This window comes from Oncorhynchus gorbuscha, linkage group LG06 (assembly GCF_021184085.1).
Source record: "Oncorhynchus gorbuscha isolate QuinsamMale2020 ecotype Even-year linkage group LG06, OgorEven_v1.0, whole genome shotgun sequence".
In the NCBI taxonomy this organism is placed as follows: Eukaryota; Metazoa; Chordata; class Actinopteri; order Salmoniformes; family Salmonidae; genus Oncorhynchus; species Oncorhynchus gorbuscha.
In genome coordinates, this window is record NC_060178.1 from 25,224,068 (window position 1) to 25,248,929 (window position 24,862).

The 24,862-nt window shown below is 41.5% G+C and overlaps 1 long non-coding RNA gene across 1 annotated transcript; it reads right to left on the reverse strand.

The window, feature by feature from the left end:
- Positions 1 to 793: 793 nt before the first annotated feature.
- Positions 794 to 4,615, reverse strand: LOC124037069. Its single transcript, XR_006839105.1, has 4 exons — positions 4,470 to 4,615; positions 2,818 to 2,913; positions 1,401 to 1,454; positions 794 to 1,043 (listed from the first exon to the last, which is right to left on the reverse strand). It is a non-coding gene; the product is annotated as an uncharacterized LOC124037069 (long non-coding RNA).
- Between the last annotated feature and the right edge of the window lie 20,247 nt (positions 4,616 to 24,862).

Consider the following 24,862-nt stretch of genomic DNA (forward strand, 5'->3'; position numbering starts at 1 on the left):
CCACAAAGGGCTGTCAAAGTCTGTTACAAAGGGAACAGTGTCTAGCAGCCTGTCCTGAATAGTGTCTCCTAATCTACGGACCTATTAATTGTACTACATTTGTACAATAGTTATTGTACAAGCTTGCCAAAGATAGACATATGGACTTCCAGATTCTCTACTGCACTTTTCAATTCCCTAACCATGGGACACAGAGGGGGAGATTTAGCACTGAACCGAGACATGAAAAAGCATGTTTCAAGTACATTATCAGATGTTGTGCCTTGAGTAGATTTAACATAGTTGCCTGACTGTAGTAAATTTGTCAATGATGACAAAGGTGAAAGAATCTAGTTATCCTAATGTTTGAGGAGCTTTGGCTGATTTGTATTTTTTTACATTTTAATATACAATCACTTCAGACTAGGAAATGCAGTCGGAGAGGAAAAAAACCTGTTTTGCACTGAATTGGTCTGTCAATGTTCTTGTCCCATTTTTTTATGCACCCACCAGAGGCTGGAATGATGGTGGCAGTAACTTGTCTCGAAGGAGCTTTATTATTTTTATTTACAAATGTACACTATTTAATAAGCTGTTAACACTAAACTGGTGGAACGACCGTGTTTTATGCAGGTGACAATTTGGACTGAGGTCAATTTCCAGATTTTGGTTCGGTAAACTGTCTTTTTTAATGATCATTCGGGTTGTTGATGTGCAATATGTTTTGTATGCCAGTAGTTCTTAAATAAAACCATTTGTCTTGTCAGGTTGACCATTTTGTCCTGAGAATGAGTGAAGTACAGAGCAAAACTAGTCTCTTTTAATGTATGATTTATTTGGTGAATAAGAAAACCCCTGGGCCCAACCAAGTACAAAGTGAACTATTGATTTAGTGATCCACCACCTGCAAAAAAATATGCAATTGTGATCCAAATTACATTGTACAAGCTGAATAACTATATAAAAGTACATCATTGTTTGGAAAGCGTTTTACTCGTTCCTCAACCGTCTGTCGGGGTGATTTAGAATCATCAGTTTTCTGTGGGCTTCTCTGATCTTGTTAGCTGTGGGACAGGGAACAACAATATGATTCATTAGGCAAATGGACTTTATTGTATTTCACCCAGTGAAATGTACAATACCCGACTTCTAGAAAAGTATGCAACAAGACAGTTACAATTGTACCACATGCGTGTAATGCCATAGTGTCTTGTAGAGCAAGGTTTCCCAAACTCGGTCCTGGGGCCCCCACTGGTTGCGCGTTTTGGTTTTTGCCCTAGAAGGACACAGCTGATTCAAATAATCAAAGCTTGATGAGTTGGTTATTTGAATACAAAACGTGCACCCAGGGAGGACCCCAGGACAGGGCTTGGTAAACCTTGTTCAGAACAACACACGTGTGAAAGCCCATAAAATCTTACCGATTTGGGAAAACTGCATAGCTTGCTTCATTTGGGGTTTCGTGGCCTAGCGACCTGAATCAAGAAGTACCATTTTAGCGTCACAAAATCATCCATAACTTTTATTCAACTCAAAAGTTAAACCGAACGAAAATATAAATGCGACATCTAAAGTGTTGGTTTCATTAACTGAAATAAGAATTTAAAAAATAGCAATTGTTCCATATGCACAAAAATCTTCAGCTGGGCTAGACAATCTGGACCCTCTCTTTCTAAAATAATCCGCCGCCATTGTTGCAACCGCTATTTATCAGTCTGTTCAACCTCTTTCGTATTGTCCGAGATCCCTAAAGATTGGAAAGCTGCCGCGGTCATCCCCCTCTTCAAAGGGGATGACACTAGACCCAAACTGTTATAGACCTATATCCATCCTGCCCTGCCATTCTAGTCTTCGAAAGCCAAGTTAATAAACAGATCACTGACCATTTCTAATCCCACCGTACATTCTCCACTGTGCAATCCGGTTTCCGAGCTGGTCACGGGTGCACCTCAGCCACGCTCAAGGTACTAAACGATATAACCATCGATAAAATACGGTACTGTGCAGCCGTCTTCATCGACCTGGCCAAGGCTTTTGACTCTGTCGATCACTGTATTCTTATTGGCAGACTCAAAAGCCTTGGTTTCTCAAATGACTGCCTCGCCTGGTTCACCAACTACTTCTCAGACAGAGTTCAGTGTAAAATCGGAGGGCCTGTTGTCCGGACTGGCAGTCTATGGGGGAACCATAGGGTTCAATTCTCGGGCCGACTCTTTTCTGTGTATATCAACGATGTCGCTCTTGCTGCGGGTGATTCCACCTCTACGCAGACGACACCATTCTGTATACACCTCTGGCCCTTCTTTGGACACTGTGTTAACTAGCCTCCAAATGAGCTTAAATGCCATACAACACTCCTGTGGCTTCCAACTGCTCTTAAACGTGAGTAAAACCAAATGCATATTTCAACCGTTCGCCCGACTAGCATCACTACTCTGGACGGTTCAGACCTAGAATACTTGGACAACTACTAGGTGTCTGGCTAGACTGTAAACTCTCCTTCCAGACTCATATTAAACATCTCCAAAATTAAATCTAGAATCGGCTTCCTATTTCGCAACAAAGCCTCCTTCACTCACGCCGCCAAACATACCCTCATAAAACTGACTATCCTACTGATCCTCAACCTCGGCCATGTCATTTACAAAATAGCTTCCAATACTCTACTCAGCAAACCGGATTCAGTCTATCACAGTGCCATCTGTTTTGTCATCAAAGCCCCTTATACCACCCACCACTGCGACCTGTATGCTCTAGTCGGCTGGCCCTCGCTACATATTCGTCTATGCTAGGTAAAGCTCAGCCTTATCTCAGCTCACTGGACATGATAACACCCACCAGTAGCAAGCGCTCCAGCAGGTATATCTCACTGGTCATTCCCAGAGCCAAAACCTCCTTTGGCCATCTTTCGTTCCAGTACTCTGCTGCCAATGACTGGAACGAATTGCAAAAAAAAAAAAATCGCTGGAGACTTGTATTTCCCTCACTAACTTTAAACATCAGCTATCTGATTGCTGCAGCTGTATATAGCCCACACACTCCTCATATTGTTTTTATTTACTTTTCTGCTCTTTTGCACACCAGTATTTCTACTTGCACATCACCATCTGCTCATGTAACTTTAGACCGTCCCCTCGCCCATACCCGGGCTCGAACCAAGGACCCTCTGCACACAACAGTCACCCATGAAGCATCGTTACCCATCGCTCCACAAAAGCCACGGCCCTTGCAGAGCAAGGGGAACTACTACTTCAAGGTCTGAGCATGTGACGTGACCGATTGAAACGCTATTTAGCGCGCACCACACTAACTAGCTAGCCGTTTCACATCAATCACTCCCGTGTTAATTTGCTAAATTGTAATTACTCCGCTACTATGGCCTATTTATTGCCTTACCTCCTCACGCCATTTGCACACACTGTATATAGACTTTTCCCCCCTTTTCTATTGTGTTATTGACTGTACGCTTGTTTATTCTGTGTATAACTGTGTTGTTGTTTGTGTCGCACTGCTTTGCTTTATCTTGGTCAGGTCGCATTTGTAAATGAGAATTTGTTCTCTACTAGCCTACCTGGTTAAATAAAGTTGAAAAATATATATATATGTGTAACGGCGGGGGGGATTTGATTATTCTCAGCCAGGAACCGGTCTATGGCCTGGGAGTTTGCATCCTTTCTCAAATCGAAACGTAATCTGCGCCTCTCAATCGTGTTGTCGACAAGGAAGCATGGTACATCGTCCAGAAACATACACATGATCTTTTCCATAAAACAGATATTTGAATAGTCAAATTAGTTTATTAGGAAGGCAGATAAAGCTTTTTTAGCAGAAGCAAATCACTATTGTTTGTAAAAACACAAAGTCATTCTCCGTGTACATCCCGTTTGTGATGTAAATTTAACGAGGTTGCAAAACGGTTCTAAAGACGATGCAACCAAATTCCACCCGGTGCGAAACACCTATCCAGGCCAGATTAATTGAATCCCCTAAATGGTCACGCTCCCTTGCTCAGACTATGTATAGATTTCACCCCCCCCCCTTTATTTAACTAACTTCATACATTGTAAATTCTTATTTACAATGAGAGGCAGAACGACAGATTTTTACGTTAGAAATCGTTTGGTTAACGTACTGTTCCAACGCTCTTAACCACCAGGCTACCTGAACATCTGCTGTGAGCCATGCATCCACCAACTTGGAATGGGATTTGCCTCGTTTTTTTTTTCAGTTCTCTAGAACGCACCACTGGTTCCTAGTCCTAGTTGTTTTGAACGCGGAATAAGCACTGACGCATGTGAGGTCTAGGGCGAGTAATGTTATCCACCAGCTGTATGGCTGTTAGTCGTAGCTAGACATTTGCACTAGTGTGATGCTACAGTTGCTAGTTAGCTATGCTAGTCATTTTAGCTAACGAATATGCTTCTGCTGCTCTTGGCTAAAGACTTCAATGCGGTAAACTATCCTACGGTAGCCTCTATATAACAACTCACCATGTTTTTATGCTAAGATCTGCCTCTATTAAAAACTTGAAACAACTTTTGTACTAGCTACTTGTCTACGATGAACAAAGTCACAAACCACCCTCATGTTTTAATACTTGACTTGTGTTATTCTGGCCTGTCTGAAACTAAAAACACATGTCGTAACGACTAACCTCAATCGCACAGCACTGTCGCAAAATGTCAGGGTCCCCAATTCCATATATATTTATGCCATGACCACTTCTTGCCTAGTTAATATCTAACTTTGTGTCCTGTAAAATATGTTGCCAATCCGGTACAGCATCTCTGGCCCTGACAATGCTCATGCATTAATAAAAGAGAATTGCCCAAATACAGTGTTTTCCATTACACATTGTAGGTCATCTATATGCTACAATAAACCAATCCACAACGTTTATCAATCATCCTTGACATATTCCACAATGTATTACTATCAAAGACAGTATACTAAGAATTGCTTTGAAAACGGTGTTATTATCATTTACAAACTGTTTTGTTTACAGACCATTTTAAGAAAATGTGTTTCTTTCTACTCTGCTTTGATGTGTTTGACTAAGCTTTTCACCTAACTCAGTATCCGTTTTTTTATCCAATGGACCAGTGTATGGTGCATGTCCGATACATACATGTCCAGTACAAACAAGCAGTATTGCACCGCATTAGGAATGTAATGCCAAATAGTCACACATTAGGCACATTACAGTATATAAGTCAAAAGTCTCAAATTACAAAAGACACTTATTCATAATACAAAGAACATAATGGATCTTACCTGACTTGGTCAGTCTCCAAGGAATACTATAATATAGGACTGAACTTTAGCTGAACATCTGCTGTGAGCAATTTGAAATAGAATAGAACATGTTCTGCCTCTTCCCATTGGAATGGAGCACAGTGGAGCAACACAATGTGATATTGAAGGTCCTAATTATTTCCCCTGTCATTTGCGTAATTACAATGTTTTCCAATGGCAAGGGCAGTATAGAAATTGTACATTGTAGTGGACCTGCAGCAGTCAGTGAAAGTCAGGTTTAATGATGAATCTGTCCTCCACCAGGCAGACACACTGGCCAGTAGTTTCAATAGGATTTAAAAGGCCAACTGCGTGGAGAAATTCGAGTTTTGCCCCAAAATCACGTGGAATTACAGTGCTGGGTGCATGTGGTGAGCCAACACACAAAAAGGCCAGAGAAGGCAGCTATTTCTGTTGGTTTTATTAAACCAACCAAGCAATTTAATTCTTTTGTTCAGGGGAGTTCTACTTCATTGATTAACAAAAGCAGGGATATAATTTTTTCTGCTTTTTTGAAAAGCCTGAAATGTCAAGCCTTTTAAAGCAGATTATTCTCCCCCTGTGCAGGGAATGGAGCCAGAGTAACCTTTTGTCTACAATTAAATATTCCAGCATAAATATAAAAGAAAATCAGAGATGGAGAAGATTGACTCACGAGAGATTGGAGAGGTAGATCCTCACCCTGATAGTGCAAACAGCTTGCTTCTAATTAAATATGCCACAGAGTCTCAAAGCATTTGCTTTCAGCCGCAGAGAGAGGAAGCTGCCTAAGAATGAAGGGGAGAAATATATCACATCATCTGTCTGTCCACAGCCTTCCTCTGGGCATCTGAAAGGTATTTAATTGTTTTGTTTTTGTATATTTGTTTCCTTTTTTATAGGAAGTATCTAAAGGCAATGCCTTCAGGGATATGCATAAATAGAGACACACAATACAAATAGTGCGATTGTTTATGATGAAAAATCAGATGATTAAGCATGACTGTGGCACTTCAGAGACATGGGGCGTTTATTTTACATTTAAGGACGCATTCTCTCCATGTCTGTGATGCAGGGAGGGGGCATCTTCACAGGCATTATAGTCTGAAATGTTGAATTTATAGGTGTTTTTTGGTTTAAGTTGTAGACTTTATAGTGGTTTGTTTAATTGATGTGTGAGGTTCTATATATAAAAATATAGAGTATGTGGTGTCGTATAAAAGATGCATGTATATCTATAAAGATTGATGTTTGGTGGTTTATTTATAGTCAGGATGACATAGAAGTGACCTCTAATAGACATGTGACGTGGATTCTTCTAAGTATCTGCTCACTTACTCCTAAGCATTCAAAGACAGCGTTGCCACTGTAACTTTGATCTGATAACAGCAGTGTTGATAAAAATGCACTCTGCTTTACATCTTAATATGTTTTCTTCATTAAAAAAACATCTCTGCAAACTTGCCACATTTTGTTCTGCATGCAGATATTCTGCCATGTTTAGGAAACAGTATTTTGTAAGTGTGAGTTTTATTATTATTATTATTATTATGGCTTAGTAGACTTGGATCCTATCAACTTCATCAAGTCAAGGGTTTTTGAAGTGGCAATCACTTATAGCAAATTCTGCAATTGCAAAAATGTGTAAGCACATATTAAATAATTGTTTATAAATAAGTCAAAGGTAGAATGATTATTTTAAATAAATGTTTTTGTTGTTGAACAGAGCATAGTTGCTGATGACGGCTTACTAAAGGTTTGTCATTGTTAATAGTCTGTTGACAATTTGTTGGCAATGATTTGTTGTCAGGTTCATTATGTTACAGGTTTATAACAGTTATGTTGATCATCATACATTATATTCATATGGAGGAAGTCGGTTGACACATTTTTGTTTTAGCTTGCTGCTGCTGCTGCAAAACAAACTTTTCAGTATCCTTGACTTTGTTTGATTATTATGTATGCATGTGTATCAATATTAGGAAGGTTCCTAATGTTTTGTACACTCAGTGTATATGGTTCCTTAAGATGGTTTCAGTGGGTGCCTGAAGGATTCCAAGGAATGCAGATTTGGTTAACTTTGTTGTCTCTCAGATCCCCCTACGTGTATATATTAAATAAGTAGTGGATAAGGATGTGGACTGATTATGGGTTGCATGAGAAACAAACAGGGCACCTTTTCTGTAGTTGAAGTGATTCATTCATGTGTCTGTAACATCCAGACAAAATAGAGGCCCCAACATATGCTCCCTAACTTCGACCCACTTACACCATACCTGCAATCAGGCCTTATCAGAAAATTGGGCAAGTCATGAGTCTGTTGATTAACCCTGACTGGCCTAATGATTGTGGGTCAGGATTTCCGCTTGTGAAATATCAAACAACCACTAGTGTCAAATAATAGATCCACTGACAGGCAAGTTGTGCTCTGTCATTTCCGTTTCATGGCGATAATGGGTTCTGAACCGACCAGCTCTGGCTGGTAATGGTGCTGTCTGCAGCTTTTTACCAGGTCTGCAGTGGATGGATATGGCATGAGGGACGAAACCCGTCGCTTTCCCAGACCACAAGTAAATCTTGTATTATGCTGAGTTTTAGTTTCCAGAGGACTGCAAGGTTTGCAAAAAAGGAAACAAGAATTATGCAATCAAATTGGCACCTCCACATCCAGATTTGACTAGTGCTGCATAATGCAATCCAGTAATCCCTTTATCAAATGCTGAGATGAAATGGTCTTATTGCAAAAGGAGAGAAATATATTTAAGGTCATTCTATCACTAGTTTATTTTGCCCACACTCTTTTTTTATCTTCAGAGACAATAATTACTTCTAGTTCATAACAGAAGTATGGCTGGTGAATGTTCAGAGAATCCACAGGATGGAATCTTTGCAATAATCAGCAGTACAATTTTGTCTCCCTTTTAAAATGTCTTCACATTTTAACATACATGACTGTCTGCAAAATATGGTGCCTACTTGAACTTGAATTGTTCAAGCATCAGCATTTTACATATCTTAGGCTACAGTATTTGTGGGTTAAGCTATGATGCAATGTCTTTCCAATCCATTTTGGGAAGGCATTTCCTTCCTTCTTTCCTTCTTTTTTTTTCCTTTACAGTATTTACTTTTAAAGCCATAATAGGACCAATGCAGTGTGAATACTAAAACAGACTATATATTTTTTTTGTGTATATATATATATATATATATATATATATATATATATATATATATATATATATATATATATATATATATATATATATATATATATATGCACCCTTTGCTAACTGCTCACATTGCTCACTGCTGAGACCCTGACTGATGTCATATCAGCATTCAATTGATCAGTAACCCACTAGGCCTAATGGTTTATACGTTTTTATACAGTGCATTCGGAAAGTATTCAGACGCCTTGTCTTTTTCCACATTTTGTTACGTCATGGCCTTGTTCTAAAATTGATTAAATATTATTTTTTTTCTCATCAATCTACATACAATACCCCATAATGACAAAGCAAAAACAGGTTTTTGCAAATTCATAAAAAATGAAAAACAGAAATACCTTATTTACTTAGGTATTCAGGAACACCAAAACGTAACATTATTTTTTGTCAGAGGACAAAACATCCACAGAGACAAACTGATATCTTCCCGACAGATAACATCTTTCCAAAAGTATGTGGTGATCGATGGTGTCAAAAGCGGCTCTAAGGTCTAGGAGCGTGAAGACAGATGCAGGGCTTTGGTCTGACGCCATTAAAGGGCAATTTACCACCTTCATGAGAACATTCACAGTTCTGTGATGGGGTCTAAAACCAGACTGGGGCATTTCGTATGCATTATTTGTCTTCAGGAAGGCAGTGTGTTGCTGCACAACAGCTTTTACATTTTTCTTTTGAGGAATGGGAGAATCGATATAGGCTGATAGTTTTTGGCTTTTTCGGGAGAGGCTTTATTAAGCTACTTTTAGTGAGTTTGGTACACATCCAGAGGATAGGGAGCATTTATTATGTTCAACATAGGAGGGCCAAGCACAGGAAGTAGCTCTTTCAGTAGTTTAGTTGGAATAGGGTCCAGTAGGAAGCTTGAAGGTTTAGAGGACATGGCTATTTTCGTGAATGTGTCGAGAGATACAGGATTAAAAATGAGTGTCTGCATTGATCCTAGGTCCTGGCAGGTCTGTGTAGACTGAGGACAACTGAGTTTTGGAGAAAATATGCAGATTCAAAGAGGAGTCCATCATTTGCTTTCTTATGATCATAATCTTTTTGTCAAAGAAGTTCATAAATTCATCACTGCTGAAGTGAAGGCCATCCTCTCTTGGTGGAATCCTGCTTTTTAGTTAGCTTTGTGGCAGTATCAAAAATACATTTGGTTGTTTTTATTCTCCTCAATCAAGTTGGAAAAGTAGGCTGATCGAGCAGCAGTGAGGTCTCTTCGATATTGATAGTTGGAAGACTTTCATTTTGGTGGAGCACCATTTATTTCCCTTCTAATTTTCTGGAAGCTAGCTTCAGGGGTGGGGCATTTTCTGTATACCAAGGATGCTCATTTCTTTTGACAAATGTTTTTGGTTTTTAGAGGTGCGACTGCATCAATAAATTCTATATTTTGGGAGGGGCAGAAACATTTTTCAACCAGCAATTGTGTTGTGCGAATCTGCTGTAGCTAAGTTAAACGCTGAAGTTAAGTTGTGCTTGGTGACCTCTGACTGTTTCATCCTAACATCGTTGGTGCAGACGTGGATAACAATATCCCTATAACATCTATACTCACCAGTTTTGGCCTCAGCCAGCACCATCTTCCGATTAGCCTTTACGTCAGTAGCCCTGCCCCCTGGTAAACAGTATATGATAGTTGAATGATTATTTTGAAGTCTAATATTGCGGGTAATGGAGTCCCAAATGGCTAGGGTTTTCAATGTCTAATGGTGGAAGGCTTCGGTGGCTCGGACTGCATAACAGGGGGAGGAGAGACCTGAGAAGACTCAGGCTCTGACTCTTTGCTTCAAGGGGAAAACCAGTTTAAAGTTTCTATCGGCTGAATGAGCGACACCAGTTGAACATGCTGACAGCTATTCTTTCCAGAAGCCATGAGAAAATTGTCCAGCTGCGGGGACTGTGCAGGGGGATTAACCCTACTACCAGTATTTACTGGTGGCATAGACGCTGTATCAATCTTTCCTACACTTAAATAGCCCTTGTCTAACAATTGCTTGCAGCTCGGCTATCCTCACCATAAGGTGATAGTGATCCTGTATATTAAGAGTACAGTGACTGCAATGAGAAGGCATAATGTTACTTAACTTAACTCCTGCAGATCTATGTCCAGATAAAGTTTCTGGGGTGAAAAAAATGTGTTAAAAAGTGTGGAAAAATTAAGACCTTGGTAAACTTGTTGAATACAGAGTTTGATTGAATAGTTATTAAGACTAAAGGGCGAAAGAGTTTGTCTGGTAGCCAAGTAACAACTAAAAGTACAGTAGTATGGAGACAACACGGAAGTGCGGTTTGCTCCTAACAGAGCTTGGCTTGACTCTGCCCACCGCCTTGCTTGTTCGGCCCACTATGATTAATTTGCTGCCATTGGAAACAACAGGCTCTGGTCTATCTTGGGTTACTTATAAAAATCATTGGTATAATGGTGCTTTCAAGATAACTCAGAGTTAACATTTTTGTATGTTTTTTTGCATGGACCTTCCTATTGGTTGATTCTGATACTTTCTAATTGTGAAACTCAGAGCTTATCTTATTACAACAGGTCAGAAATGTCAGCATTTCAGAGTTGTCTTAAACACAGCATCAATCTTTGATGACAGTTGTGTTGCTTTTATTTTTATTTAACTATGCAAGTCAGTTAAGAACAAATTCTTATTTACAATGATGGTCTGCCCCTGCCAAACCCAGACGATGCTGGGCCATTTGTGCATCGCCCTATGGGACTCCCAAACACAGCCAGATGTGATTCAGCCTGGATTTGATCCAGGGACGGTAGTGTCACTTCCTGCACAGATATGCAGTGCCTTAGACCGCTGCGCCACTCAGGAGCCCATGCTAATGTTAGCTCGCGAATATGAGGATATTTGTATACGATAAAAGCCCTTTATTAACACCAAGTTTCATTCTTTCAACATAACATTTGCGACGGTATCTGCATATTGCTGTCTCATGTAAACAAGTCTGAGGCGTTGCGTGCTAATGGGTATTTCTGTATCTTGATTCTGCTGCTACTATTGGCTAGAGCACACTCAGCGCAGCTATCTCCATGCATGACAATTCTAGCTAGACATTACCATTCCGTGATAGCGGGCAAGTAGGCATGACTGGGCATGATTGAAATCAACACCCACCATTGAATATCCAAGGATTTAGGAACATACTAATTTTCCCTAAATATTTCAAAATCTCCGTTTTGGAAGATACTGATTTTATGCCGAACTTATACTATTTACACTTAGTAGTCAACTTTGACACTAGAATAGAATGTACTTGACTAATATCGATGCCACGTAGGTGTTTCAACCATTGAAATGTTTTTTTTTGTTTACCACCAAACTACTAATTCCCTGATTTACAGGGTTTAATAACACTAACATGTAAGAACAGTATTATTTGTGAACCAATGTTTCATTTTGTCGTTATAATAATATTGGTAGCAACATGAAAGTCTTTGTGAAATTCTGTTGCAGTTCAAGTCGACTGCAAAACCCACAATACAATGCTCTCTCTCTGGGCTGATCGTCACTAGCTTCCATAGCCACAAAGTCATAATTGGGTGATTTTGCAACTACAGGCAATTTCAGCATTTCTTATTTTCAAGAAATTAAGTTTCTTGAAAAACTTTTTTATCAACAGAAAAACTTTTCTAATTTTGTCAGAAACCACAAAGTTGTATTGGCTGTGACCATTTTATTCGTCAATACATGGATTTTACTCCGTTTTCACAAAGCACCTTCATCAGATCTCATTACCATCACACCATAAAACATTACAATTTAGTTTAAAACTGAATGACAAACACACGGGGTTTTTGGATTAATTTGTTTATCTGTTAATAGGATTTGGTACTACCACATGAAGAAATAATGAATTGTATTCCTTAATCCATAAAATGTTGGCATGTGCCGGCTGTGCTTGTAGACCTGCTCGGAAACCATAAACAATGCAATTTCTTGGTAAAATTGTTATATATTTATAGTTTTTACGGTAGCTATATTGGCCACAAGGAAGTGCTTTACATTTGAAGTAGACAGAAGTGTGATATTTAATGTGTAAATATATATTTTTTTCAGAAATGGTCACACCCTGATCTGTTTCACCTGTCCTTGTGATTGTCTCCACCCCCTCCAGGTGTCGCTTATTATCCCCAGTGTATATATCCCTGTGTTGCCTGTCTCTGTGTGCCAGTTCATCTTGTTTGTCAAGTCAACCAGCGGTTTTCCTTGCTCCTATTTCTTCCCAGTCTCTTTTGGTTCTAGTCTTCCTGTTTTCGACCCTTGCCTGTCCTGACTCCGAACTCACCTGCCTGACCACTCTGCCTGTTCTGTCTTCAAGCCTGCCTATCCCTTGTACTGTTTGGATTCGGATCTGGATACTGAACCCCTGCCTGGCCTGACCTCAAGACTGCCCTTCGTCTGGTACTGTTTTGGACTCTGACCCGGTTTATGATCTCTCGCCTGTCCCCGACCTACCTGTTGCCTACCCCTTGGATGAATAAATATCGTAGCTCAACCATCTGCTTCTTCTGTCTGCATTTGGGTCTTGCCTTGTGTCCTTATAGAAATAGTGCCTTCAGAAAGTATTCATACCATTTGACTTATTCCACATTTTGTTGTGTTACAGCCTGAATGCAAAATGGATAAAAATATATATATTTCACCCATCTACAAAAGTCCCCCAAGAATAGTAAAGCACCCTTTACTGGTTTAAATAGGTAATCAACCAGCCGGTTTCCAGCCATTAGTAAACTATTGGGAAAATGGTGTTTGACAAGATACAATGCTATTTTACACTAAACAAATTGACAAAAGACTTTCAGAAAACTTATAGGGAAGGACATTCAACAAGCACAGCACTTACTCAAATGACTGATGATTGGCTGAGAGATATTGATGATAAAAGATGGTGAGGGCTGTTTTGTTAGACTTCAGTGTGGCTTTTGACATTATCGATCATAGTCTGCTGCTGGAAAAACATATGTGTTATGGATTTACACCCCCTGCTGTATTGTGGATAAAGACTTACCTGTCTAAAAGAACACAGAAGGTGTTCTTTCTTGGAGCCTCTCCAACATAATCCAGGTAGAATCAGGAATTACCCAGGGCAGCTGTCTAGTCCCCATACTTTTTTCAATCTTTACTAATGAAATTGCCATGTCTGCTCCCGCTCACCCCCCCCGCCCGCCCGCCCCCATTGGCGCTTGAGGGCACCAGGCTGCCCTGCATCACGCACTCCTATCATCCATTACGCACACCTGCCTTCCCTCGTCACGTGCATCAGCGACATTGGACTCACCTGGACTCACTCATCACCTGTTATTACCTCCCCTATATTTGTCAGTTCCCCTGCTCTGTTCCCCGCTTCTGCATTGATTGTTTTTTGTCCTTGTTTTCTTGTATGCTGACGCTGTTCCTGTCTCGTTCCATGTCCGTTCCTTATTAAATGTTTGATAGCCCGTACCTGCATCGTCTCTTCCAGTGTCATCACATGTGACAGAATGCAGAAGCTATCACACAAAGCATCGGGTAGTACTGGTGTTTCGGTTGGTATGGTGGCATCAGCTCTGGGTTGCCACAGATGGAACCGAGGGTGCCTAGCCAGCTCGTTGGGCTTCCACACCCTAACTTGCTCGAGAGGTTTCCTTGCCCCGGTTGGCTTGGATGGATTGTGCCGCCGATGGAACCGGGGTGCCTAAGCCTTTCACGCCCTGGATGGCTCGAGAGGTTTCCTTGCCTCGGTTGGCTCGGCGGCTTCCCATCCTACGTCACACTGCACCGGATCTTCAGGCTCCCTCTCTGCAGCGAGATCGACAGGCGTCTTGCCTCAGCCGGCTCGCCAGGCTCTCACGCACCTGTCGGTTCATTGGGCTTCCACGCCTCAACCGGCTTGCCCAGCGCCCATGTCTCAGCCAGTTCGCCCAGTTGGGATGCCGGGTGGCGCCCCTAGAGGGGGGGTACTGTCACGTCGGCTCCTGTTCTCTCTCTCCCGCCCCCCAGCAATTGAGGGTGCCAGGCTGCCCTGCATCACTCACTCCTATCATCCATTATGCACACCTGCTTTCCCTCGTCATGCGCAACAGCGATATTGGACTCACTCATCACCTGTTATTACCTCCCCTATATTTGTCAGTTCCCCTGCTCTGTTCCCCGCTTCTGCATTGATTGTTTTTTGTCCTTGTTTTCTTGTATGCTGACGCTGTTCCTGTCTCGTTCCATGTCCGTTCCTTATTAAATGTTTGACTCCCCGTACCTGCTTCGAATCTCCAGCGTCATCACATGTGACAGAAATGCCACTGGCTTTGAGTAATGTATGAATGTGGATGACTCAACACTATACACGTCAGCTACTACAGCGACTGAAATGTCTTCAACAATTATCAAAGAGCTGCAGTTAGTTTCAGAATGGGTGGCAAGGAATAAGTTACTACTAAATATTTCTAAAACTAAAAGGGAAAGGGGGAGACCTAGTCAGTTGTACAATTGAATGCCTTCAACTGAAATGTGTCTTCTGCATTCAACCCAATCCTTCTGAATCAGAGGATCCACGGCACTGGCGCCCATGGAACAGTGGGTTAACTGCCTTGCTCAGAGGCAGAATGACAGATTTGTACCTTGTCAGGTCAGGGATTCGATCCAGCAATCTTTTGGTTACTTGCCCAATCCTTTAGGTGTATTTCTACCTGCCAGTCTACCTGCTGCCCAGGCGGAGAAGTGGTATTCGGAGTGGAAAGTAAAATATAATTTGTCCTTGGATAAGCAGTGTTGAGCAGAGTATACCCATTTTATACAAAAGTTCTACGAAAAGTCATTACTTTCTGATGGTAATAACCTGTAAATCATGTAGAAAATAGTAAAAATGAAAGAAAAACCTTGAATGAGTAGGTGTGTCCAAACTTTTGACTGGTACTGTATAACGTTTTCTAAATGAAGAAATAGTAGATCAACTTACCTCAGAATTGTTTTGTTGGAGTGACTTAAAAAATGTAGATCAGACAGAATACATTTTTGTTGAGCAACAGTAGAGCTATCCAGGGAAAGTATTAGTAAAATAAGCTGCAATTTTTTTATTTGATTTATCTCAGACTACACTAAGAACACAGCTGCTCTATGAAACGTTGTAGCACCAGTCCTCCTTGTCATAACTCATGGTGCACAGAATTTGATTTGAGAAAGTGTGTAATGTGAAAATGTGTGGCTATCCAACAGGTTTCAGGTTCAACAACTTTCAGCCATCTTTAATTATCTTGTTCACCTACACTCTTTCTCCTCTGTGAGTGTGATAGACACAACCCTGTAATTACCCACAAATGAAAAACAAGTAGGCTGAAATGCCTATTGTGGCCATAGAAAGAATTATACAGCCCTCTGTGACTCTTTCTCTCATTTAAGAATGCATCTTTTATGTGTTATGAAAAGTTGTTTTTGTTTAGTTTGAACTGTTTTGTATTGTGTGTGAGGGTGGGGGTGCTCTGCAGACCAATCCTGAGTTTAATTATTTATTTAATCCTTTCCTGTGTTGGTGATGGAAAATTGATCAGGCTTGAATGAAAGGCTCAATTCATGCCCCCCTCTCTTCTATTGTCTAGGTGAATAGAACATACTGAAGGCCATAGGCAGGTTGCTATTAATATGACAGCCTATTTCATATCCAACTATAATTTCTAATGAAATACTTCATTTCTATTATTTTGATCTAGGCAGGCGATTCACTGAAAGACAGTGGGAGAGAAAAGGCTTTTCTTTGAGTTGCTCATGTCAGTTGTGTAAGATATGGCAAACCAATAATTTTGTCAAGATCTTTTTTTAGACAACTGAAACGCTTTGGATTGCCACAGTTTATAAAGGCACATAGATAAAGCCTTTCAGGGCACTGAATGAGGACGCCATCTGTTTTTTTTATTTCCTCCTTTTTCTTTCCCTTTTTCAATCCATGTAATCAAATTTGAGCAAAATCAAATTGGGGGGGGGGGTTTCAATGAAAGTACCTTTTGTTGGTCTGAAACGAGCAAGTCATTTACAAAATGCCCTTCCTTTGTGTGGGAGGCTAAAGGAAAAAAGAAATCAGTAGCTTTTAAAGCTAGGCATTGCTGCGACTGTGAAGATAATAAAAACCGTCTTGTGTTGTGGGGTAGAAAGCATTTCAAAGGCAGGGCCCGACTCAGGGTTACATGGCTGAAAACCCTGTGTGTGTATGTTTGTTTGGGATAGAGTGCCAAGCCAGGTATCCACAGTCTACTATCTTCTGGGTGAAATGAAGACGAGTTCCAGGTAGTGTGACTGGCCCCGGCTTTAATGTTTCTACTTCCTGCACTCTCTAAGCGGCCCTTGTGTCATGCTCAAACCGCCACAGAAGAAATGGGAGTGGAGGACACAGAGGAATCTGCCAGGATTTCTGCCAGCATGGTTCTCTTATTCTGCTTGGCTACGATGAGGAGCTTTCACTGAAGACGGAGTTCACTGGTATTTTTCCCTCCAGTCGCCAAGCAATGGAATAACTCTCGGAGGTGAGTTGTCCTCTTTCCCTGTTTCATATGCAGCTTTATGGGCATGCTTAGTGTTGCAGCTATTTACATTGACAGACAGGCAGATTACTTTGTAAAGCTGCTGGGCTCTTTTCGCTGCACAGGACAGCTATTAGACAATGAGCCATGTCCATAATGTAATGTATGTTACTGAGTTGATGCCTCAAACTCAGAACAGAATATAGTTTTTTTCTGTATAAGATCTATGGGCTTCATGGAAATGTGAATTGAGTGGGGCTGGGAAGGCAAGGCAAGCCCCCCAGGGCTTCACAGCCTGCTGTCTCAAGGGCAAGGCAGGAAATCACTCTGCAAAGATATGACATGTCATACTTTAAAGATATCAAGAAATGTCACAAATTAAATTTTATATAAATAATGTAACATTAACATGAATATTATAATGTCAGCGTTAGATTATTGTGGTTGTCAGATACTGTCTAGAACTTTCCATTTGGTTTCCTACAGTATGGCAATGCCTTTTAACTTCGCTCAAGTGATTTTTCAAAAGGAACAATTGGATCAAGTATCTTCTCAATCATGCAACTATGTGTTATTCATATGCATATGCACACAGCATTTCTCAAGTAGTTTCATGTGAAAAGAGTTGGTGACATTTTGAGAAACTATTTTCTCTTATCTGCAAAGTTTCTAATGTGTAGTTTCCACTTCTATATTCTCAGTTGACAAAATACAAGCGAGTAATATTCAATTGAGATGATTTCTCAAATGTCTGAATTTGCACTAGAACAAATAACGTGGCCAAATTCAATTTGAAAATCATATCTAATCAGTCAACTCTCTGCTGCCACCCAATACTGTCGAGGGAATCTTACAGCCTTTGGGGAAAGAAGTCAGGCAGACAGCCAGTAAACATCATTGCATTGATTGTTACTAGACTTCCTATTTAGGCTTGTGTGACTGTGAGCAGCCATGTGTAGATTATAGCAGTGATTAAATGGCTATGTATTTTGTGTGTATTATGACATGATGCACGCCTATTTTCAAGCTGTCTTCTGTTCAGTTGACATATTCCTATACTGTGTGTATATTATGAGTATGCTTACTGTGTGGGTAATTTCATTTTTTTATCAAGAGATGCAGGTTTTTATGTATTAGCATATATTTTGTCATATTCTATATCAGTCGGTGTTCCCGTGAAGGGAGTAAATTGAGTTCTTCATACCTAGCACTATAATAGTATTTCTTGAGTGCTCACTTACTTACGCAATGTAATCTTTACTGTAAAAATTATATTAAATGAATGTGGTCAGTTTGATGCTTTTACAAGCAGTTACCTCCAAAAAGTCTTTGTTATTAGACTGGAATACGTCATGAATAAGGTTGAGGAATAAATCTGTCTCCATTATCCTGGGAATATGAGCTCTCCTCAGGCCCTCCAACAAGAGGAACTTAATGGCGTGGTAAAGTGGGAGGAGGAGCTGCTGCTGAGCAGGAGGAGTGGAGGGGCGGCGCTGACCACCAATTAGAGCCCATTGAGCTGGGGCCTGTCAGTCAGAGATAATAGGGCCCCTCTTCCACCCTGGTACCCCCAGACCCTGTCATTAGGCCTACTCTGAGGCTGAGCCAGGCCTGTGGTTAGCCATTTGACCCCTGGGCACTCAAAGAGAGATTCACCCACATGCTGCACTAACCAGTGCAATAAATCACATGCATTGAGTGACTGAACTGCATTTGAATATGACTGCTCAGCCCGGTGGTGTTAATGGGACATGGTGACATGCAATGGAGACCAGTCAACTCCGTGTGCACTGTGCATGTATCTGGGTAGGGTTATCACAGCTGGTATTTCTTGATTTGAATATTTTAATGGATTCAATTTCCATGTAGGATTAACCTGAGACCACTTTGTCTTAAAAGCTTGGTGGAATAATGAATTCTTAAACACCTGCTAGTTCTGATACAGGAAATTAAAACGGTTTATGGGCAAACCCCAGCAAAGGAGACCCAAAACTTGATTTTAAAGTCAGCAACTTCCTCTTGCACCTGAGAAAGCTGCAACTAATATGGTTAAAGACCCCTCAAGAGTCTGTCTTGTCTTAATCTTCCAATGTAAATGAAGGATTTAAAAACGATATTACCAGATGTCCAGGAGACACTTGAGAATTAAGACCTCAATCTAGGTTTTCCAGTAGGCTTCAGCCACGGCTGATGGAGGCCTATGACTACTCTACTTGACAGGATTTCCACCACAGTAAAACAGCTGCTAATGGAAACACACTGTGCTGTTGACTAGAGCCTTAGAAGACCTGCCTTAAAGTACTGTAGTAATTCCTAGAAAATGTTGGCTGTTGTTGATTTCGTGGAACTGCACTGGGTTACCCATGTAAACGATTCCCACACAGTCTAAACTAACTACTCTTAACAGCTGGAATTTTGCAATTTTATTGCAATGTGAAAAAATAATCCAGTCTCGTTGTGAAGAGGGCAATCATCCACAGTATTGAAAAAGTTTTTTTCTTTAAATACTCTGTTTGCAAAACCTTAGCTGCTTTCTACGGTTAGCTCTAGTTGCGTTTGTCCAATGTTGCTCTGACCATTTAGTTGAACACAAGAGATCCCTTCAGTAGTCTTACAAGGTTTTCTTCTTCTTTGTCTCCTTTTCGTGGTCAAAAACCATCTGAAGTGTGGTGCAAAATGTCTACCTGCAATTAGGGACCTTCCTGAAAATTGGCATCTGTCGATTGACAGTTTAACATTGGGAATGGGGTTCTCTTGCTGGGGTGCTAAAGCTGGAAGAATGTGTGTGCGTTTGGCATGCACCTGTGTATGTCGCATGGCAGTTTCTGAATCATGTGTAAGCAGGATATGTGAGGGTGCTTATTCTCTCCCCCACTCTGTTCTGGCAGAGCATATCAGTACAGGTGGTCAAACGAGTCCATAAACAACTCAGTGGTGCTGACTGACACTTATCTTCCACATGCAAACACTGTACCAAAGAGCTCTCTCTATTCAAACTATCTTTATTCTATAGTGGCACTTTTGCTGGCTGTGCCGTTATGATCCCAGACACAACAAACATATTTTTGTGAATCTAATGCACTGTTTTCCCCTCATTCTGCTGGGTGTCACTAGTTATCTTAAGCACAGTTTAATTCTGAGAGAACAGAGGTCACTGCTCAGCTCTATGTAGTCTTTGCATACTGTGACTGACAAACATCAGACAGAAGCCTGTTATTTAGAGAGGAGCAGAATAGATCATGTTAATGTGTACAAACTGACAGCTGAAAATGGGAAGGCATCACTCATGAATAATTGACCACTTTACTTTTTATTTTAACCCCCCATCGTGTTTCTCCCCTCTGAGAGGTTAAAGTTCCAATCCATTAAGAGCTGCCATACTGAGTGAAGACAGCAAGGGGGACATTTGTCCAAAACGCCTGATATCCGATAAACAGCAGTAACAGTCAATTTATTGCTCCAGTCCATAGATAATAGTGGTAATTGTCATAAATCTTAAATGCTGGTGACAGAAATCAGCACAATGAGCACAGCCATCTGTTTTAGGGAAAGGGATGAATATCTGCTCTATCAAAATGCACTTGGGTGTGTCTCAATATTGTGGACAGGCTTTCATATCGGCTTTAGGGATGTGAACTTACTTGTTGCTAACATTTATTGCTCAGACCTTTTTAGATGACTGTGGAAAGCTACATCTAGCCAGGGTTAAGTGATCTCTCTTTAACCACTTTAGGATTGACTTTCTTACTGAAATGAAAAAATACAAAATACCCCAAATCAGCTTTGTCATTTGGAGTGCTGAAAGGATTATAGAATCACCTTGAAATGTACGTTTGCCAAACTAAAGGACACATTTCGTCTCAGTCGTGTTTTTGTTTTCAACATTGTTCTTGCAAAGAATTTGATTGTTATTCTGCAATCACACAGGTACAGTAAGAGTATCTTGTCAGTTGTCCCAATCATGTGTTTGGAAAAGTGGAGAAAAGGCATCGGATGTGTTCACGGGTAGTACTTTGTACACAACTACACTACAGTAACTAGTTAGCTAGCTATGCTACTTCAGCTGCGTTGCATGGAAAGGCAAGCTTACACAAATGTGTCAGAGTCGTGTGTGTATCGGTGGCAGGGAAGTCAGGCACAGGAGAATCAAACTTAGTAGAATGGAGTGGTTTAATAACTTGAAAAAAAACAGAACTCCAAAACCATGAATACAATAAAACAAAGTGGGTACGAGGACCCCGTCGCGCACCAATACAAACAACCCGAATACTGAACAACAAACTATCTCTGACAAAGACATGAGGGGAAACAGAGGGTTAAATACACAACAGGTAACGAATGGGATTGAAACCAGGTGTGTAGGAAGACAAGACAAAACCAAGGGAAAATGAAAAATGGATCAATGATGGCTAGAAGACCGGTGACGTTGACCGCCGAGCACCGCCCGAACAAGGAGTGGCATCGACTTCGATAGAAGTCGTGACAAAATGTACATTTAATTTGCAGTAAATGCTTTAGCTTCTAGATTCTTTACATCCACTGTTTCCCAAGACGACAGCCTGGTTTACTGGTTTATTCAGGAGTCCCTAAAACATTAAACAACACAAATTACAATGTCATACTCATGTCATAACACCAGCTACCTAGCTGGCTGATGTTAGCTAGTCAGCTAACTTGCTAAATAGCTATTTTTGAAAATCAACTTTATGACAAAAAAATATGCACAACCGTTTGTCTCTACATTAACTAACATATTCCTCTCAATTGTACATTTTTTGCTTGGCTCGATATGACGTTATAATTACTTATATTTGCTTCCACTGTAATGTTTTGTCAGCCATCTTTGCTGAAGAAAGTCATCAGGGATGGGTGGCTTGCGTCAAATTTGTCATTGGAAACATTCAATATGATTGGTCATTTAAAAACCTTGGGACCCAAATGCATAATGAGTGCTCTAACTTCCCCTTGCGGTGGTCTGGAGCAATGAAGCCGTGACGCTGGTTACCTCTAAGTCCCACGGTGTACGTTCGCAACTTTTAAAGGAGTGACCACTCTATGTAAACATTGCTATTGTGGTTTCCATTGAAAAAGCCCTAGAAGTCTGTAGACACATTCAGAGTGTTGCAGGCACTAACAGATCACTGACAGTGCCTTCTATTCTCCTTGCTAACGTGAAATCGTTAGAAAATAAAATTGATGACCTACTTTTAAGATTATCCTACCAACGGGACATTAAAAACTGTAACATCTTATGTTTCACCGAGATGTGGCTGAATGAAGAAATGGACAATATAGAGCTGGTGGGATTTTCCATGCACGAGCAGGACAGAGACGCTACTTCTGGTAAGACGAGGCGTGGGGGTGTGTGTCTTTTTGTCAATAACAGCCTGCGTGATGTCTAATACTAAAGAAGTCTCGAGGTTTTGCTTGCCTGAGGTAGAGTACCTTATGAAAGCTGTTGACCACTCTACCTACCAAGAGAGTTCTCATCTGTATTATTCGTATCCGTCTATTTACCACCACAAAGCGAAGCTGGCACTAAGACCGCTCTCAATCAACTCTATAAGGCCACAAGCAAAGAAGAAAATTCTCACCCAGAAGCGACACTCCTAGAGGCCGGGGACTTTAATGCAGGCAAACTTAAATCAGTTTTACCAAATCTTTACCAGCATGTCACATGTGCAACCAGGGGGAAAAAATCCCAGACCGCCTTTACTCCACACACAGAGATGCATGCAAAGCTCTCCCGCGCCCTCCATTTGGCAAATATGACCACAATTCTATCATTCGGATTCCTACTTACAAGCAAAAACTAAACCAGGAAGTACCAGTGACTCGCTCAATACAGAAGTGGTCAGATGACGCGGATGCCACACTACAGGACTGTTGTGCTAGCACAGACAGGAATATGTACCGGGATTCATCCAATGGCATTGAAGAATACACCACATCAGTCATCAGCTTCATCAATAAGTGCATCGATGACATCGTCCCCACAGTAACTGTGCGTACATATCCGAACCAGAAGCCATGGATTACAGGCAACATCCTCATCGAGCTAAAGTCTAGAGCAGCCGTTTTCAAGGAGAGGGAGACTAATCCGGACGCTTATAAGAAATTACACTATGCCCTCAGACGAACCATCAAACAAGCAAAGCGTCAATACAGGATTAAGATTGAATCCTACTACACCGGCTCTGACGCTCGTCGGATGTGGCATGGCATGAAAACTATTACGGCCCACAAAGGGAAACCCAGACGCGAGCTGCCCAGTGACGCGAGCCTACCAGATGAGCTAAATGCGTTTTATGCTCGCTTCGAGGCAAGCAACACTGAAGCATGCACGAGAGCACCAGCTGTTCTGGATGACTGTTTGCTAACACTCTCGGTAGCCGATGTGACCAAAACCTTTAAACAGGTCAACATTCACAAAGCCGCTGGGCCAGACAGATTACCAGGACGTGTGCTCAAAGCATGCGCGGACCAACTGTCAAGTGTCTTCACTGACATTTTCAACCTCTCCCTGACCGAGTCTGTAATACCTACATGTTTCAAGCAGACAACCATAGTCCCTGTGCCCAAGGAAGCGAAGGTAACCTGCCTAAATGATTACTGCCCGGTGGCACACATATCAGTAGCCATTAAGTGCTTTGAAAGGCTAGTCATGGCTCACATCAACAGCATCCTTCCGGACACCGTATATCCACTCCAATTTGAATACCGCCCCAACAGATCCACAGATGACACAATCTCAACTACACTCCACACTCAACCACACTCCACTAAGAATGCTGTTCATCGACTACAGCTCAGCGTTCAACACCATAGTGCCCACAAAGGTCATCAGTAACCTAAGGACTCTGGGACTAAACACCTCCCTCTGCAACTGGATCCTGGACTTCCTGAGGGGCTGCCCCCAGGTGGTAAGAGTAGGCAACAACACATCTGCCATGCTGATCCTTAACACTGGGGCCCCTTAGGGGTGTGCACTTAGTCGCCTCCTGTATTCGCTGTTCACCTACGACTGCGTGGCCAAACACGACTCCAACAACATCATTAAGTTTGCTGACGACACAACAGTGATAGGCCTGATCACCGACAACGATGAGACAGCCTATAGTGAGGATGTCAGAGAATTGGTAGTGTGGTGCCAGGACAACAACCTCTCCCTCAATGTGAGCAAGACAAAGGAGATGATCGTGGACTACAGGAACAGCTGGGCCGAACAGGCCCCCATTAACATTGATGGGGCTGTAGTGGAGCGGGTCAAGAGTTTCACATCACCAGCGAAATATCCACATCACAAACGAAATATCATGGTCCAAACATACCAAGACAGTCGTGAAGAGGGCATGACAAAACCTTTTCCCGCTCAGGAGACTGAAAAGATTTGGCATGGGTCCCCAGATCCTCAAAAGCTTCTACAGCTGCACCATCGAGAGCATCCTGACAGGTTGCATCACCACCTGGTATGGCAACTGCTCGGCATCTGACCGTAAGGCGCTACAGAGGGTAGTGCGAACGGCCCAGTATATCACTGGGGCCAAGCTTCCTGCCATCCGGGACCTATATATTAGGCGGTGTCAGAGGAAAGCCCATAAAATTGTCAGAGACTCCAGTCACAGTTTTCTCTGTTACCGCACTGCAAGTGGTACCGTATCGCCAAGTCTAGGACCAAAAGACTCCTCAACAGCTTCTACCCCAAGCCATTCGACTGCTTAACAATTCATAAAAATCGCCACCGGACAATTTACATTGACACCCCCCCTCTTGTACACTGCTGCTACAGTGCCTTGCGAAAGTATTCGGCCCCCTTGAACTTTGCGACCTTTTTCAGGCTTCAAACATAAAGATATAAAACTGTATTTTTTTGTGAAGAATCAACAAC